Here is a 20,341-nt window from a genome sequence, read left to right on the forward strand (position 1 = left end):
TGGCACGTGCGCACGCACATGTGCGTGTGTGTGTGTGTGTGTGAGAATGTTTTGCCATCTATGAGGCAGTGTATTAAAAGCAGGATAAACACTGAGCTTGGAACACATTCGATTTGATGAATGTGGGTCATGAGTAATCCAGCACTACCCTGGGGGCTTTGAGTCCTTCTTTATAAAATAAGGGCCTTGGCTAATATGATCTCCTGGCCCCCTTACAGTTTTATAATCTCACTATCAATTACACTTAAGAAAGAACACATTTCAAGATAATAGCTAGGAGGTTACTCACAGTAATGTGGTGTGATTTAAAAAGCACTCAAATCACTCCAGTCTTCAAAGTGTGTTTATATATACACGTGCACAGACATGTACATACGCAAACATACACACACGCTCATTCATTTTCAGGTGCCTGAAATTCTATCATGAAAGCCAATTGTGAACCTCAATTTTAATAGTTTAATAGTTTTTTTTAATACATTTATTTATTCATTTATTTATTTTTGGCTGTGTTGGGTCTTCGTTTCTGTGCGAGGGCTTTCTCTAGTTGTGGCGAGCGGGGGCCACTCTTCATCGCGGTGTGCGGGCCTCTCACCATCGTGGCCTCTCCCGTTGCGGAGCACAGGCTCCAGACACACAGGCTCAGTAGTCGTGGCTCACGGGCCCAGTTGCTCCGTGGCATGTGGGATCCTCCCAGACCAGGGCTCGAACCCGTGTCCCCTGCATCAGCAGGCGGACTCCCAACCACTGCACCACCAGGGAAGCCCAGTTTAATAGTTTTAATTGTGGCCTTCTTGGTATTGTCTAATCTCTGCAAAACTCGACTTTTCTTTCCTTTTTTTTCTTCATAAGGGGAATAAATATTATCTACTTTATAACTTTATTATGGGATTTAAATGAGAAAACGTGTATAATGCTAGTTCTTCTAGCCTGAAAGATAAGAACGCATGGGTGTCATCATCGGGTCTCAAAATCATTGGAATTTGAGAGTAAATAGTGTGATGGGTAATTATGCTATTTCCCCAAAGCCATTAGGAACTTGAAGTTATTTTTTGACTACCTTTTCACACACCTATGTTGGCTAGAGCCATGGGCTCACCCTCATGAAGAATGTAATCTATGCCAGTCTTTTTCAATGCCTTTTAGATGACTTTATCACCACCTTACAAATGTGGGTTATTTGCTGACACTGAAAAGGCCACAGGCACGGCCCCACTGACCTGAGGTTTTCTGGAAGCTCTTTTTTCTACACTGGACTTCCAACCTTGTTGACAGATGTCGGTCTGGGATGTAATTGATGACACTGTACACACCTGGAAAAAATAGAGGTTTCTTGTTTGTTTCTTCAGAATTAATTTTCTGGATTGAAAGTCAGCAACTCAGAGTGTTTTGACTTTCCAGTATTCAGAGGGCAGGAAGAATTTGAGGTGGGAATTTTACCTTATCTTCCAAATGCAGAATATTGAATGTTTTACTGCATGTCTCAATTCATAGCTAATCAGCCTTTAATTTTCAGGCAAATGTCTCAGAGCAGAGGCGCATGGGCATTCAGTTCTTAACAAGATGGAGCTAGTAAGACGGACATGTGGATTCACATTGGAAAGCACATAGGCTGTGAAGTTAGGCGCCCTTGACTCCAGTTCTGTCATTCCCTCTCTGTATAAACTACTGGCAAGGTGCATAATTGATCCCCTGCTGACTTTTCTCTTACATCATCTGGAGATAATATTTACTTTATATAATTATTGTATTAAAAAAATAGCGCTGCAATGAACATTGGGGTGCATGTATCTTTTCAAATTTTGGTTTTCTCAGGGTATATGCCCAGGAGTGGGATTGCTGGGTCATATGGTAATTCTATTTTTATTTTTTTAAGGAACCTCCATACTGTTCTCCATAGTGGCTGCATCAATTTACATTCCCACCAACAGTGCAGCAGGGTTCCCTTCTCTCCACACCCTCTCCAGCATTTACTGTTTGTAGATTTTTTGACAATGGTCATTCTGACCAGATATACACACGACTGTATATAAATAGATAACTAATAAGGACCTACTGTACAGCACAGGGAATTATACTCAATACTCTGTAATGGCCTATATGAGAAAATAACCTAAAAAAAGAGTGGATATATGTATATGTATAAATGATTCACTTTGCTGTACACCTGAAACTAACACAATATTGTAAATCAACTATATTCCCATAGAAATTTTTTTTAAAAATTTAAAAAGAGTAGAACATACCTAGCATGGTGTCAGTATCATAGGTATGAGTTTCGTGTTCTCACTGCTTTGCACTCACTGCTTTCTGGTGAAGGAAATATAACCACACATCAGAATATAATGTCTGTCAAAATACCAGAATCCTCCCTGTAGTTCTGGAACAAGAGTGAAGGAGAAGGAACACTGTAGTATTTTTTTTCTTTTTCCGTCTTTCTTTTGAGGAAGAGAACATTTGTGTGTGGTTCAATTGCAGTAATGGTGTGTGTAATGCCTTCGTGCTGTCATACCAGCTAACCTCCAAGATCTTATCTGAAAAAAAAAAAAAAAAATCAGTTAAACAAGTGTCTTTATTGACCAGATCAGCCAAAACTGGAACAGGGAAAGTTGTTTTTCTCCGGATGAACTGTCGCCTGGACACGTGCAGTGTTGCAGAAGTTCAGGAAGGTTTATTGTCTGTGGCAATTCTAGGAGTTGCCCTCTTTGTTAAACACACCATGGCGCTCAGGGGGAGGCTGGTGAGTCATTAATTCACTGTGATGATTTGTCCTAATGATTCTAATTAGTGTCTTGTCTCTGCAGACCAGCTGGTGTCTGGAAGCAGAGGGTAAGTCCCTGGGCATGAGGTCTGCCGTGGTGCAGAATCCTGGGCACTGGGACCTGCAGGATTCAGGGACTCGGTGTCAGGAGGACCTCAGTCTGTCGCTGCTGGTCCTGGCTTGCCTGTGCTGCTGCCGTAGCCCGGGTCAGTGTCCCCGGGGTCCTGTGCATCCTTTCCCACTGTGCTTCTTCCAACTTTTCCAGGAGATAAGCATCCTGATAAATGGTCCTCTTCCATCTTGCCAGCCTGCTGTCCTGCCAGCTCCAGGTCACATTGGTCGCGTGTCCTTTGTACTTCCTCTTATTCACCCGTCCCTGCATGGATGGCTCCCAATGTCGGGCTGGTCTCCTAACGACTGTTGATGATAAAAAGATCTATTCCGTACTGCATGCTGTCCAGTGCCAACCTGGGTGCTGACTGCTTCACCTGAGCTGCCTCTTAAGTGTCACAGGGATCCATTAGCCTCGAACTGGAAGAGTCACAGGACAGTTTCAATCCACACCCATGCACCATGGGCATTCCCTGGCTCTCTTTTCATATGGTCTTTGGGTGAACTGCCTGGTCAGGTTGACCAGAGAACTAGAACCTGATCTGTGTAGCTAAAGATTTTTGGTAGCACCTGCACTGTTTATATTTCAAAGATGTTAGGAGACTCAAACAAATACAAAACACATGAAGAGTTTGTCCAAATGTAAGAAGTTGTACTTCACTTTTCTAACAGAACTGAAGACGGGTTTGCTGGGCTCCATTTCCCATGGTCACTGTTTGCTCTATACGCCCAAGAGCCTGATGTGAATAAGACCCATGATCTCATGTGCAACTTGTAACCTTCAGCCTGGACCAATAAGCATGCTGTTTTGTGCTCACAAGGAACAGATGGTCTAAATGTAACTTCAAATTTTAAAGGAAACACAAAGACAAAGTGAAACTCTTTGAGTACTTGATGAAAACATTTGATATTTGTTAATAATGAAGTAAAATTTAAAGGAATTCAATTGAACTCTTAAACTGTCCAGTGATAAAAATTAATGTCAGTTCTTTGATCTTTTTATATCATTGCAGTAATGATTTAGACTTTTCTGGACTGCAGCTTTGGAGAGAAATACTGATAGAAAAAATAAGACAAACTTCAGGACATCACTCAGCATGATGTCTGAGAAATTAATACTCTTGATAATAATTTGAAAAGGAGCCATTGCCATAGAGGAAGCTGACCAGGAAACAGAAGGTTTTTAAGTGCAGAGGTGGCAGTAACCGCCCCTGGGGGTCCTCTTCTCTCTGCTCTGTAGCAGCAAACATGGTCCTGGCTGAGCTGGGATGTTAATTTCTTGAAGGACCAGACATATCTAAACCCAGCTGGGTGCAGGGGAACAGGCATGGGACAGAGACTCAAGGGAGGTGTTTTCTGGCTAGGGGGATCATGGGATCAGTCCAATTTATGCTGAGTTCACATGTGTTAACTGCAGCTCTTTGGCAAATCAAAACCTTAGCTCTAGCCCAAAGCCAGTCACCGCATAATTCTCTGATCTTATGAAGGTCTCTTGGCCTTCCTGGGTCTCAGTTTCCTCATCTGTCCCAATCTCTGTGTAGGAACCCTCAAGTGTGTTATGAGAATTCAATGAGATACACAGGTATAGAGAACAGACCTGTGGTTGCCAAGGGGAGGTGGGGGAGGGATGGATTGGGAGTTTGGGATTGGCAGATGCAAACTATCATATAGAGAATGGATAAACAACAAGGTCCTACTGTAGAGCACAGGGAACTCTATTCAATATCCTGCGATAAACCATAATGGAAAAGAATATGAAAAAGAATGTATGTATATATATATATATATATATATATATATATATATATATATATATATATATACATGTGTAACTGGATCACTTTGTTGTACAGCAAAAAGTAACCCAACCTTGTAAATCAACTATGTTTCAAAAAAATAAATTTTAAAAAAAGAATTCAATGAGATAACGTGTGTTTGAGAGATTTGAAATAGGGGAAAATAGAATTGGGTAGCATTGTCTCTGTGATGTGGGTAGAGGTAACTCTCCTATAAACCACTTATTTTTTCTCTATTGATGAGAAGAATGAGAAGTAATTGAAATACAAATTAAAATGATTAAGTTCAACCTATAGGTTCAGGTCAGTAGTTTATATTTTAGCATTAAGGTTCCCTTTTATTATTTTCCCTCTAGGACTTTCATGATTTAGACTTCACGACAGCTTTCAAACATATAATAACTTTATTTATCCAACGCACATATGACTACCAGTCCTGAACTTCTGAATTTAATGAAAAATCAGTGTGAACATGTTTAGTAATTCTTACTCCAGGAGAATGTAAAGGCAACTAGTTAACTTTTGTAGTATTATTTAGTGACAAATTATTTCTTTGGGGTTATTGCTAAATACTGAGAGAAGAGGCTGAGAACCAAGAATCCCTCCCCACCCACAAACAAGCATATATTATGGTCTCTTCTCTCTTGTGTTTTCCAAGGGCCTCATGTGAGGGCTAGCTCCCATACACTGTGTCCCATCCAAAGCTCAGAGCCAGCTGTTGGAGGGATCTGTGCCTCAGGGAGATTCCACAATGCACCCAAGGTCAAAGAGTGAGCAAGGAAAGGAGCAGAGAGGTGAACCATCTACTCTTTCCTCTAATTCAGTCTCTAAACTCCAGGTCCTCCAGGAATCCAGGAATAAGATCAAAGATCAAAACCTTTTTAAATTGATGTGAGACAAGAGTTTTCTAAAAATTTTAAGATGCGGTGAATGAGTATTGAAAATTTCCAAACACGTAATATGCTGAAGTGTGCTTGAAACCAGAACAAAATGCAGGTAGGAGACAAGAAAACCATTGTCATCAAGGGATTGATTGACTATTAGAATGTTAGCAATAAAACCAGCTATCTGCAATTTTGCCAGACTCCTCCAAATTAGTTTAGCTTAAAAATTGAATAGCTAAACGTCTTTTTGTTTTAATCATCTAGACTTTAAAGTAAAACAGATCCAATATATTCCAATATATTATCTGACTTTGAACAGTTTTCACATGCTGATTCTATCTCAATCATGAATATCTAAGTAAGAGATATTCCATTTGAGAATACACACCAAAGAGAAAAATATCAATATTATATTTCAAGTTGAATTCTTTTCACTTTAAAATATGACCATCACAGTACTTTTAAAGCTGAAATGAGCCAGTTCACCTTACGTATGCAAATCACAGAACGATGAAGCATGCAACTTCAACTTGCAAACTGCTATGTGGGTAGCCATTACCTAGAAACATGCCAAAAGCCTAAAAGCACCTGGCTGAGCTTGCCTGGAGCAAATATGCTCAGTGGGAAGATACAGCTGTGCTTCAGTCAGTAGGTGGCCAGTGTGTCCATCCAGGGGAAATTGAAGGAAAGAGATGCTAGCAGACAGAGACAAAGGTACTCTGCCTCAAAAAAGGGACACCAGCCAAACCTAGGTTGTCCACAGGTGGTGACTATCACACTACCAAGGAGAGGCTTGTGAGGGAGATAGAGCGAAGGTCAAGATCCTGCAAATAGTATAAAGTAATGCAGGGAATGAGGAGGGCTTACTGAGGGCTTGCTGTAAGCCATGCACTGAGACCTTTCCTATATTTCCTCATGTATTCTTTACTATAACAATATGAAGTAGGCACTATTTTATAAATAAGGAATTCAGACATTGCTTAAATAGTGTGATTAAATTGCTTGTCCAAGATTACAGTTGTAAGTGATAAAGACAAGATTTGCCCCTTTGTATATGTGACTGCATATTCTGAACTTTTAACCACTACAAAGATAAATATTTTAAAACTTAGAAGTTTGGGGGACTGTAATAGTTACTAAGGGGAAGAGATGAAGGGAGAAAACATTTTTTGAGCACACATTATATTCTGGGGAAGTTTTAAATTTCTTAGTTCATTTCATCAATGGTAACATATTTTTCTGAAATGATGACACAGAGACTCAGAAATATGAAACAACTTTTCAATATCTCTCAGCTGGTACAATGATGAAAGGAATTTTGCCTCTCTGGTTGCAAGGTTGACATCTTTTACATTACTCCATGCTATTGAGATATGACCCTCTGCAAACTAATGGAACAGGAAACACTGGCCCCACATCCTCCTCGAAGTGCTTGGTACATCACCTTCTTTCCATCCTGCTTCTCTGAATACCAACTCCAAGGATGCTCGTTTCAATATCCCTCTGGCTCTTCTCTCCTAAATGGTCTTTGAATCCACCCCTCACCTGACTATCAAAATGTATTCATTCTAGACTACCGTCTCACTGGCTTTTACTGACTTGTTGACTGATTTTATAGATACATTAATTTAATATGATGTGCTGCATCTGGGGTCAATTGGATTTAAATGGTGTCTCCATGAAAGTAAATGGATTAGGTATTCAAAACATTGCTTGAGGTGTCAGACAACGTGTACCCTATATGTTGGCATTTCTGATACTGTGGTCATTCAGTGGAGCATTTAGGGTCAATTTTCCCTTTCTAACATTTAAGAGTGTGTAGGATATAGCTCTTTTCTACACAGAATTATCTCTCCTTACTACACAACTTACCAGTAAGATTCTCCAAACCCACCTTCTTAACTTATGATTCTTGACTTTGAAGGATAATGGGGAAAAGGAAAAGTCTGGTTCCAACTCTGCCACTAAGGGGCCTAAGGTCACTTGCATAAGCCTTCTGACTTATAGTTTCTTCATTAACAGAATGTGGCTAAAATGTCTACTTTTCTGATTTCTTAGGTTTTCCATGAAGATTCAAAGTAGTGGATGAGAAAGCACTATAAAAACAGAAATGTATTGCAACATTTGTAACATTATTATTTAATGGAATAAATCAATAAATCATTCCTGAAAACTGTTGTAGAAGCTACATATCTATCAGAGCCTCTTAATATACGTAGGGTCAGAAATATACCATTTCCTCTAGAAAATAAATAGGCAAGAGAATAAATACCTTGTTGATGACTTTTTCCCCCCTAGACTGTAAACTGATCATGGTAACCAACTCCCTGCTCAATTGTCTTTCTTACATCTGACTTTTCAGGAATCAATAAGAAAAGTCCAGTAATGGTGCAGCTGGTGTGGCAGAGAAATTGTTGTAGCAAAACATTCAGGATGAAGTTAATGAGAACATGTGAGAAATGGAAGAGTGTTGAATTGATGTTAAAACTAATTTATTTCATTAGCTGGCACTAGACATAAATTGCAGTGTAATGGAATTAATCATTTAAAATGGATTGTTCACTTAGAAGTTATAAAAATACCAACATACCACTCGGTGCTATCTCTTCCTCTCTGCTGAATCAATCTGGTTTTAAAGGATTTGTTTGCATTTAAAGTATAAAGAGAACCAAGGAGTTCATATAGCTCTGCTTGGGAGCAGGAATGAGACAGGGGAACTGGCTGGGGCAAGAGGATGTTAATGAACAAAAAGACTGAGCAGATTTGTAAGGGGCAGTCAATGATTACTACCTGGAGTAAGTGAACATGACCGGATAAATGGCTTTTTTTGGCCGCTAGGCATATGGGACCTTAGCTCCCCAACCAGGGATCAAATCCGCATCCCATGCAGTGGACGTGCAGAGCCTTAACCACTGGACTGCCAGGGAAGTCCCCTTTGCCTTTAATAAAGGACCCTAAAGACTTAATCCATTCCGAGCCAAGCTGAACGCTGTGATTCTTAATCCTGGATATATATTATAATCTCCTGGAAAACTTTTGAAATACCAATGCCCAGGACTCACCCTAATTTAATTAAGTCAGAATTGTTGAGAACTAGTGCTGTAGAATGAATATAATGCCACTTTATTTTAAAAAATCAGATGGGGTTTTAAAAAAGAGTGTATTAATCAAAGGAATAAATATTTATATATTCCCTGAGCTGCATAAGGTCTTGAGTTAGGAACTATGGATTGAAAGAGGACTAGATATTCTTAAACAAGGCAAGTACTACCAGATTAGGGATATAAAAATATATGCATGCGCTCCAAGGTATTGACTGTCAATTAATGGTGGAAATGTTGTATGCCATAGACATTCAAAAGAAGAAGAAATGACTCTGAACCAGGAGAATTAGGGAACTCTGCTGAGAATCAGTAGGAGATGGACCAGAATTTAAAGTACAATGTATCAGTAAGCCATTCTGCAACAAACAGTTTCAGTCTTAAAAACATAACAACAGGCATTTATTATATATTTAAGAGTTTAAATCCACCTTGTTGACTTGGCTGTTCTAGGTTAATCTTGACTGGTCTTGGCTTGGGTTCTGTTGCTAATGATCAGAAACTGTTGTGGTCAACCATCTAATTAAAAAACAAAAAAAGATGCTTAAAATGCCTGTGACAGGGAGACCTTCAAGATGGCAGAAGAGTAAGACGTGGAGATCACCTTCCTCCCCACAAATACATGAGAAATACATCTACATGTGGAACAACTCCTACAGAACACATACTGAATGCTGGCAGAAGACCTCAGACCTCCCAAAAGGCAAGAAACTCCCCACGTACCTGGGAAGGGCAAAAAAAAAACCAGAGACAAAAGAATAGGGACGGGATCTGCACCACTGGGAGGGAGCTGTGAAGGAGGAAAAATTTCCACACACTAGGAAGCCCCTTCACTGGTGGAGACGGGAGCTGGGTGACGGGGAGGAAGCTTCAGAGCCACAGAGGAGAGCGCAGCAACAGGGGTGCAGAGGGCAAAGTGGAGAGATTCCTGCACAGAGGATCGGTGCCGACCAGCACTCACCAGCCTGAGAGGCTTGTCTGCTCACCCACTGGGACGGGTGAGGGCTGAGAGCTGAGGTTCTGGCTTCAGAGGTCAGATCCTGGGAGAGGACTGGGGTTGGCTGTGTGAACACAGCCTGAAGGGGGCTAGTGTACCACAGCTAGCCAGAAGGGAGTCCGGGAAAAAGTCTGAATCTGCCTAAGAGGCAAGAGACCATTGTTTCAGGGCGACGAGGGGAGAGGGGATTCAGATCACCACCTAAATGAGCTCCAGAGATGGGCGTGAGCTGTGGCTATCAGCACGGACCCCAGAGACGGGCATGAGACACTAACGCTGCTGCTGCCGCCACCAAGAAGCCTGTGTGCGAGCACAGGTCACTACCCACACCTCCCCTCCTGGGAGCCTGTGCAGCCCGCCACTGCCAGGGTCCCGTGATCCAGGGACAGCATCCAAGGAGAACACATGGCATTCCTCAGGCTGTTGCAACATCACGCTGGCCTCTGCCACTGCAGGCTCGCACCACATTCTGTACCCCTCCCTTCCCCCAGCCTGAGTGAGCCAGAGCCCCCTGATCAGCTGCTTCCTTAATCTCGTCCTGTCTGAGCAGGGAATACATGCCCTCAGGTGACCTATATGCAGAGGCAGGGCCAAATCCAAAGCTGAACCCCAAGGGCTGTGCAAAAGAAGAGCAAGGGAAATTTCTGCCAGCAGCCTCAGGAGCAGCGGATTAAATCTCCACAATCAACTTGATGTACCCTGCATCTCTGGAATACCTGAATAGACAACAAATCATCCCAAAATTGAGGCGGTGGACTTTGGGAGCAACTGTAGACTTGGGGTTTGCTTTCTGCATCTAATTTGTTTCTGGTTTTATGTTTATCTTAGTTTAGTACTTGGAGTTTATTATCATTGGTAGATTTGTTTATTGATTTGGTCGCTCTCTTCCTTTTTCCTTTTTTTTTATACATACATATATATATATTTTTTCCTTTTCCTCTTTTTGTGAGTGTGTAGGTATATGCTTCTTTGTGTGATTTTGTCTGTATAGATTTGCTTTTACCATTTGTCTTAGGGTTATTTTTTTAGTATAGTTTTTAGCACTTGTTATCACTGGTAGATTTGTTTTTTGGTTTGGTTATACTCTCTTTTTTTATTACTTAAATTTTTTTTTTATTTTTAATATTATTTTTTATTTTAATAACATTTTATTTTATTTATTTTTTCTTTCTTTCTTTCTTTTTTCTCCCTTTACTACTGAGCCATGTGGCTGACAGGGTATTGGTGCTCCGGCCAGGTGTCAAAACTGTGCCTCTGAGGTGGGAGAGCCGAGTTCAGGAATTTGGTCCACCAGAGACCTCCCGGCACCACGTAATATCAAACAGTAAAAGCTCTCACAGAGATCTCCGTCTCAATGGTTAGACCCAGCTCAACTCAATGACCAGCAAGCTACAGTGCTGGACACCCTATGCAAAACAACTAGCAAGACAGGAACACAAACCTGCCCATTAGCAGAGGGGCTGCCTAAAATCATAATCAGGTCACAGACAACCCAATACACACCACCAGACGTGGTCCTGCCCACTAGAAAGAAAATATCAAGCCTCATCCACCAGAACACAGACACCAGTCACCTCCACAAGGAAGCCTACAAAACTCACTGAAAAAACCTTAGCCACTGGGGGCAGACACTAAAAATGATGGGAACTACGAACCTGCAGCCTGCTCAAAAGAGACCTCAAACACATTACGTTAAGCAAAATGAGAAGACAGAGAAACACACAGCAGATGAAGGAGCAAGGCAAAAACCCACCAGATCAAACAAATGAAGAAGAAATAGGCAGTGTACCTGAAAAAGAATTCAGAATAATGATAGTAAAGATGATCCAAAATCTGGGAATTGAATGGAGAAAATACAAGAAACGTTTAATAAGGACCTAGAAGAACTAAAGAGCAAACAATGATGAATAACACAATAAATGAAATTTAAAATTCTCTAAAAGGAAGCAATAGCAGAATAACTGAGGCAGAAGAACGGATAAGTGACCTGGAAGATAAAATAGTGGAAATAACTACTGCAGAGCAGAATAAAGAAAAAAGAATGAAAAGAATTTAGAACAGTCTCAGAGACCTCTGGGGCAACATTAAATGAACCAACGGTTGAATTATAAGTGTCCCAGAAGAAGAAGAGAAAAAGAAAGGGACTGAGAAAATATTTGAAGAGATTATAGTTGAAAACTTCCCAAATATGGGACAGGAAATGGTCATTCAAGCCCAGGAAGCACAAAGAGTCACATACAGGATAAATCCAAGGAGAAACATGCCAAGACATATATTAATCAAACTATCAAAAAGTAAACACAAAGAAAAATATTAAAAGCAGCAAGGAAAAAACAGCAAATAACATACAAGGAAATCCCCATAAGGTTAACAGCTGATCTTTCAGCAGAAACTCTGTAAGCCAGAAGGGAGTGATAGGACATATTTAAAGTGATGAAAGGGAAAAACCTACAACCAAGATTACTCTACCCAGCGAGGATCTCATTCAGATTTGATGGAGAAATTAAAAGCTTTACAGACAAGCAAAAGCTAAGAGAATTCAGCACCACCAAACCAGCTTTACAACAAATGCTAAAAGAACTTCTCCAGGCAGGAAACGCAAGAGAAGGAAAAGACCTACAATAACAAACCCCTTCAAGTTAAGAAAATGGTAATAGGAACATACGTATCAATAACTATCTTAAATGTAAATGGATTAAATGTTCCAACCAAAAGACATAGACTGGCTGAATGGATACGAAAACAGGACCCGTACATATGCTGTCTACAGGAGACCCACTTCAGATTTAGGGACACAGAGAGACTGAAAGTGAGGGGATGGTAAAAGATATTCCATGCAAGTCGAAATCAAAAGAAAGCTGGAGTAGCAATTCTCATATCAGACAAAATTGACTTTAAAATAAAGATTATTACAAGAGACAAAGAAGGACACTACGTAATGATCAAGGGATCAATCTAAGAAGAAGATATAAAAATTGTAAATATTTATGCACCCAACATAGGAGAACCTAAATACATAAGGCAAATGCTAACAACCATAAAAGGGAAAATCGACAGTAACACAATCATAGTAGGGGACTTTAAACCCCATTTTCACCAAGGACAGATCATCCAAAATGAAAATAAATAAGGATACACAAGCTTTAAATGATACATTAAACAAGGGAACTTTATTGATATTTTTAGGACATTCCATCCTAAAACAAAAGAATACACTTTCTTCTCAAGTGCTCATGGAACATTGTCCAGGATAGATTATATCTTGGGTCACAAATTAAGCCTTGGTAAATTTAAGAAATTTGAAATGGTATCAAGTATCTTTTCCGACCACAATGCTATGAGATAGATATCAATTACAGGAAAAAATCTGTAAAAAATACAAACACATGGATGCTAAACAATACATTACTAAATAACCAAGAGATCACTGAAGAAATCAAAGAGGAAATCAAAAAATCCCTAGAAACAAATGACAATGAAAACACAACGGCCCAAAACCTATGGGATGCAGCAAAAGCAGTTCTAAGAGGGAAGTTTATAGCAATACAATTCTACCAAAAGAAACAAGAAACATCTCAAATAAACAACCTAGCCACTATGGAGAACAGTATGGGGGTTCCTTAAAAAACTAAAAATAGAACTACCATACGATCCAGCAATCCCACTACTGGACATATTCCCTGAGAAAACCATAATTCAAAAAGACTCATGTACCACAATATTCATTGCAGCTCTATTTACAATAGCCAGGACATGGAAACAACCTAAGTGTACATCAACAGATGAAAGGATAAAGAAAATGTGGCACATAATGGAATATTACTCAGCCATAAAAAGAAACAAAATTATATTATTTGTACTGAGGTGGATGGACCTAGAGTCTGTCATACAGAGTGAAGTAAGTCAGAAAGAGGAAACCAAATATATGCTAACACATATATATGGAATCTAAAATAAATATATAAATAAATAAAAGGTTTTGAAGGACCTAGGGTCAGGACAGGAATAAAGACACAAACATAGAGAATGGTCTTGAGGACACGGGGAGGGGAAAGGGTAAGCTGGTACGAAGTGAGAGAGTGGCATGGAAATATATACACAACCAAATGTAAAATAGATAGCTAGTGGGAAGCAGCCACATAGCACAGGGAGATCAGCTCAGTGCTTTGTGACCACCTAGAGGGGTGGGATAGGGAGGGTGGGAGGGAAATGCAAGAAGGAGGAGATATGGGTATATATGTATATGTATAGTTGATTCACTTTGTTATAAAGCAGAAACTAACACACCATTGTAAAGCAATTATACTCCAATAAAGATGTTAAAAGAAAATGCCTGTGACAATTGTGACACAAAGGCATTTCACAAATATCACTATATTGAGATTCAAAGAGTTTTTTTCAGTGGTCTTGACTGCAGGGTAATTAATGATATATTTGTAAGGAAAAGGGCTTCTTATATGTACATTTTTACGGACAATGAAGCTAGTTCAGAGCAGTTAAATGACTCTACCTGAGATAGTGTTTGGTCCATTTAAGACCCAAACCCAAGACTCTTGGATTCAAGTCTAACGTTCTTTCTACTTTGCAATTACAGATGGTCTTTGAAAAAAGGCTTTATGTACATTTTCATACAGAAGATTAAGTTTAATTAACCTCAAATGCAAGAAAAATTTATTGCCAGGACAGAAGAGTTCCGAGAACAAATATCTCTGAAGAACTCACTAGGTGTCAGCCAATTATAAATCATTACCTTTTAAATCTGTGACCAATCTTTTCAGTAAATATCTAACCATTTTACATGCAAAGAAGTTGAATCAAAGAGATGAATCCATCCACGCAGGATCACACAGTGGGTGACAGAGTTGGCATTGGAGTTCGGGTCTCTGTTCTTTCTAATCCATTGCTCCTGTACACTGTTACTTCAAAATGGGATATATTATATCTGACTGACTTTTAACCAGAAAGAATAAGTGAATACTAGGTAGGGGATCAATATTGACGTTTAGGAGCTGTAAGATCATGCAACAACATTTTCCTGGTTGATAAATGAGACGTTACCCTTCTTTGAATTAACTTAAACCTCTTTCCAAAAATGGTATTAAATAAATTTCAATGCATAACCATAGTGTCTATGCCTCCTACAGTTTGTAGGGGAATATATATATTATATATAATATGTATATATTAGTAAATATATGAAATGCTGAGAGAATTCCCTGGAGGTCTAGTGGTTAGGACTTGGCACTTCACTGCTGAGGCCAGGGTTTAATCCCTGGTAAGGAAACTAAGATCCCACAAGCCACATGGTGCGGCCGAAAACAAACAATACCAATATAGTATATGAAATGCTGAACACTGGGCCTGGCATATAGTAAGTGCTCAGTAACTTTCAACCACTATTTAAATAAATGTTTCATGAAAACATAGATGGGTAGTGAATGAATACATCAGTGTTCTTGGTAAAGTGGCACACCATGAGAATCTAAATAACACCCTATAATAGTTCATCCTAATTTGTTTTCTACCCTAAACTCAGGATCCATCACAATCTATATGGGAAACGATCAAAACAAAGTGGCATACCAAGAAGTCCCATGACAGTTGTGTGGAAATGCCATCTTTTCTTTTTACAGTGAAGTGGTAAATCCTTGCAAGTAGCATTTGTGCCTTTGATAAAGGGGAGACTGACAGCACTTAGTCGTGGTTGACAAGTACAAAATAGCATTCAGTAGGCAGGCACCAGAAAGTGAAAACAACTCTTATGTGTTGCTGTCTGTATTGAGGTAGATTTTAAAGAACTGAAAAACTCTCCATATGAGAATTGAGAACATGAAGATCCTTCAGTAAAATCTGTTATTCTTTCTAAGACAGACTGTTTTCTAAAGCTTTTTCTTTTTTGCCCACTATATGAAGATTGTATTGGAAAAATATCCATGGAAAACATAATAAAGCAGGTTTTGATGGAAAACATTCCCCTTCTGTTACAAACATCTAAATAATCCATTGTGAACATCAGAAGTTATTGAAATCTCCAATGTGACTGCAATATATTCTATCCTGTAGAATATAGGCATGTTTTCTGAAGGTTTATTGAAAAATGAAAGTCTTGTATAAAATGTATTTCAGATCATTTAACTTTTCTATCTTCTTTCATGATCCAACGAATTTTATTCATTTTAGCAACTTGTGTTAAACCTAAGTACTTTAGGATTAAGATTAAAATACTGAGTATATGAATTAGGGTTAATAAAAAATCCAATATATTTTTGCTTATGCAGCTGCTGTCACTTAAATAAAATGATATGGCTTAGAGGTGCAGTTTGGGTAAATGAACTGATTTTCTTTTTAATATGATGTCCACAGAAATAAGCCCCAGATGGTCCTGTTGTTTAAGTTAAGTTTGGTCAAAGTGACACAGCTCCCTAGGGAACCTTTTCTCCAGACATTAAATCAGGTGCCCATAACTGTATTACTCCAGCTCTATCCCTGGGTGTAATCAAGGAGAAAACTTAAGACTAATCTGTAGACAATAGCAAATATCTCTCAGATATATTTCAACTGCCATTGGTTGGGTTAGCTAGAGAATATAAATACAAAGATGAAATATCTCTGAAATGAGCTATGAACAATTTACCTCAACTGTAGTGAAATTCTACCAGCAGCATATGTACAGGTTTAAAGGAAAATTCAGGCTATTTGTCAGACTAAATATGTAATCTGAGTTAAGGCACTGCATAGATGCAGATGTGTATATAAATCCTGCATGTGCCCCAGGGGGGACTCCTCTGTTTGTCTTCACTGGATAATGAAATCACACAGAAGGAATGCTCGTGATGTGTGCCACTGCTTCTCACAGCCTTAAAGAATGGGAACAATCTAGAGAAACATGGCATGATTGAAAATTAACCCTGAGGTCAGGGTGAAGAAGGGACAGTACAAGACCAGAGGTAGGGAGGCTTCTAGGGGAGCCCTTGAAATAATCTATAAAGAAAGAATCAAATGATATTTGTTTGTCTTTCTCTGGCTTACTTCACTTAGTATGATAACCTCTAGGTCCATCCAAGTTGCTCCAAATAGCATTATTTCATTCTTTTTTATGGCTGACTAATATTCCATTTTATGTCATAAGATATCCCTTATTTGTGAAATCTAAAAAAGAAAGATACAAATGAAATTATTTACAAAACAGAAATAGACCCACAGACATAGAAAACAAACTTATTTGTGGTGAACAAAGAGGAAAGTGGGGTGAGGGATAAATTAGGAGTTTGGGATTAACATGTACACACTACTATATATAAAATAAACAACAAGGACCTACTGTACAGCACATGAAACTCTGCTCAGCATTCTGTAATAACCTAAATTGGAAAAGAATTTGAAAAAGAATAGGTACATGTATATTTATAACTGAATCACTTTGCTGTATACCTGAAACTAACACAACATTGTAAATCAACTATACTTTGATTAAAAAAAAGAAAAAAGAAAGACTCAATACCTGACCTATGATAGTCAAATCTGAAGTGGAGAGGATTAAACAAAGTTGAGAAACCTGAAGGAAGTGGAGTAGCAGGTTTTCCTGATGACTGACTGTGGGGAGAGATGGTGGAATTCAAGGATACTCAGGGACCAGCTCTTTCATGATGTTATTAATCAAGATAAGGAAGATTGAAGAAGAAAAGGGGTGATGGGAAAGACAATAACTTCAGTTTTTCTTCAACTGAATATGAGGTACCTGTGAGACATACTACACATAAATCCTAGTAAAGTGATCTGGGATATGGATTTCAATGTTGATTATGGATAATCAGATTGTTGAAGGTCAGTGAAACAATGGGAGAATAATGGATTGGATGTGAGACACATGTGTGCAAAAGAGACCTTATCTGTCATTTGAGATGGTTCTCCTTAGCCTTAGTGTTTAAGGTTGAGAAGCACACACAATGATACAGAAGGGGAAGCACAATGGTGTCCTGGCGGGAGAGCTGACTGCTCAGGAATTTGGTGAACTGGTTGTTAGACACAACTAGTAGTAGATACTAAGTTGTAGACATTTAACATTAAGTAAATTGTATTAAAAACAAAGATAAACAATCAAAATTATTTTCTACAATTTACTACTATCTATGCTCTTGAGGGTATTTACATCTATCGAGAGTCTGTGGTGGAAAAACTACAATGGTGTGCTACTGTGTAACTCCTTCCAGCTCTACTGTGAGTTGTATCCCACTGGTAGTTTGAAAAGACCCCTAGGTGATCAGCCAGCACTACTACAAATCAGGGCTTTCCTGTCCAGACAGCTGGCTGTTAAACATTTACCAGCACACCACTGATTAAGTAGGACCTTCCCTATCCAAGGAATGAAAATGGAATAAAAATGGAATGAAAATGGAATAAAAGCATTCCACTGACTATTGCTAAATAAATAAATCACCCCATAACTTAGTGGCTTAAAGCAACACCTATGATTTTATTATTATAACTCAAAGTGCTGTTGGTATATAGTTCCGGGATTCCATGGCTGGGGAGTTCCAGCTAAGGGTCTCTCAATCAGTGGCAGTCAGGTGATGGCTAGAGCCAGAACTGTGATAGGCTGAGACAGCTGTGCTGACCCTACTTCTCTCTTTTTTTTCTCCAGGTGTTCTCTCTGTGTCAGCTCGTTTGCACTTCCTCACAAGGTGGTCTCCTGGTAGTTGTACTTCTTACACGATGTCTCAGGGCTCCAAAGGTAAGAGTCTCAGGGAAGAAGGTGGAAGTTACATTACCTTTATTTCCTTGTCTCAAAAGCAGAGTCACTCCCATCACATTCCATTGGTTACAAACAAGTCAGCAGCCTGCCCAGACCTGAGGGCAAAAGAAGTCAACTTCATTTCCCTATAAAGGAAGGGCAAGTTTTAAGAATATATGGACTGGAAGATATCTGAAGACTATCTTTAGAAAATACAATCTGCCATGGAGCCCAATCCACAAACAAGTTGTAGAAAAACAACTATAGGTACCTACCCCTGTGGTAGGCCCTCTGGAGGACACCTGAGAATGGTCACTTTCATCAATTTCAGACAAAATGAATACACAGGAGTTAGGCTGCCATTTTCAAGTAAAACATAAGAATGTTTAAAGCTCTGTAGTTGACTCCAGAATGTGGTTAATTATGAGAACCACTGTCCTAGAAGATCCCAATGGTAAAGACATGACTGTGAGCTCAGGTGTAACTTATTTATTTATTATTATTTTTTATTGGAGTACAGTTGATTTACAATGTTGTGTTTGTTTCTGCTGTACAGCAAAGTGAATCGGTTATACATATATATCTGTATTTATATCTGTCCATCGATCTGTCTATCATCTATCTATCCCTCTATCTGTCTATCTATCTCAACTCTTTTTGTAGCCTCTTTCCCCATATAGGTTATTACTGAGTATTGAGTAGAGTTCCCCATGCTATACAATAGGTACTTACTGGTTATCTATTTTATATATAGTAGTGTGTATATGCAATCCCAATCTCCCAATTTATCCCTCCCCCCACCCTTAGCTCCTGGTAACCATAAGTTTAGAAATTCTTAACAGAGAGCGTAAACATCAATGGCTTCAGGTGGCAAGCAGTTAAAATGTACGAGGGAAGCAGTTCAGTTGGGAACAGGGGTGAACCAGCCAGAGTGTGGTCCTCTGCTCCTGCCAACAGGAGCCACATGGAACGAGGGACCAGTTTGCTCCATTAACCTCTTTTTCGGAAGTCAGAAATATGGATTGTATTTGTATGTGAAGCCTGCCAATTTTTAAATTTTGGCAACTTATTCACTTTATTAAAAACAATGAATAAGCTGAAGAAAAATTTGTCTGTGAGCTGAATTCAGCCCAAAGAATGGCCAATTTGTGACTTTTCTTTTAGAAAGGGGCCCTTCATATGGGTATATTATATTCTTCTCCAGCTTTTGTTTTTTGTTTTTTTGTTTTTTTTTTCCTCAGAAGCTTCTTTTATCTTTGCTCCCATGAAAATGTGCCAGAAGTTTCCCAGCCACTTCTAAACATTTGAAGGAACTTTTCCTCTGTATTCCAAATTTTTATGCCCAGTGCAGATACAAAGGCTGGTATCAGTAGACATTCAGCCTTTAGATCAACACATGGAAGAATGAGTGTTAGTTCACTAATGCTGTATACAAAACACCCAAACCAAATTTTACAGTACTTATGGATTCACGAAGAGATAATTAGCAGTTTCTTTACTTCCCACTGAGCAGGATGAGTTGAGGATTAACTTCTCTCAATAGATTACACATTAGAGAGAAAAATGTCAAATAGCAAAGTAAAATAGGATGCTAAGTCTTCCCACACAAGCATCTACAGAGCACTAATGAGCTAGCTTTCCTGTCACATTCACAACTAGCAGGAGCTGACCTAAGAATAAGTCAGAGAATCTTTCTATTGGAGGAACTTTATTTTACCTCTAAATAATAGTAAAAAAGTGGGTCAATTGGTATTTACAGAAATTAGTTCAGTTCGACTTGGGAAAGTTAACTGAATTTGGACATAAGCCTTGGAAAGGTAGTCTCCCTTATTTCACATGTAAATTTAAAAATCTTTTAATTTGAAATAAACACTATTTTTTTTTTTAATTTGGAGAAATATATTTTTTCTGTCTTTACTCCATACATTATCTCCATGTCATGAGGCCTCTGATCCATGAC

The sequence above is a fragment of the Balaenoptera ricei genome, chromosome 7 (genome assembly GCF_028023285.1).
Source record: "Balaenoptera ricei isolate mBalRic1 chromosome 7, mBalRic1.hap2, whole genome shotgun sequence".
Lineage (NCBI taxonomy): Eukaryota > Metazoa > Chordata > Mammalia > Artiodactyla > Balaenopteridae > Balaenoptera > Balaenoptera ricei.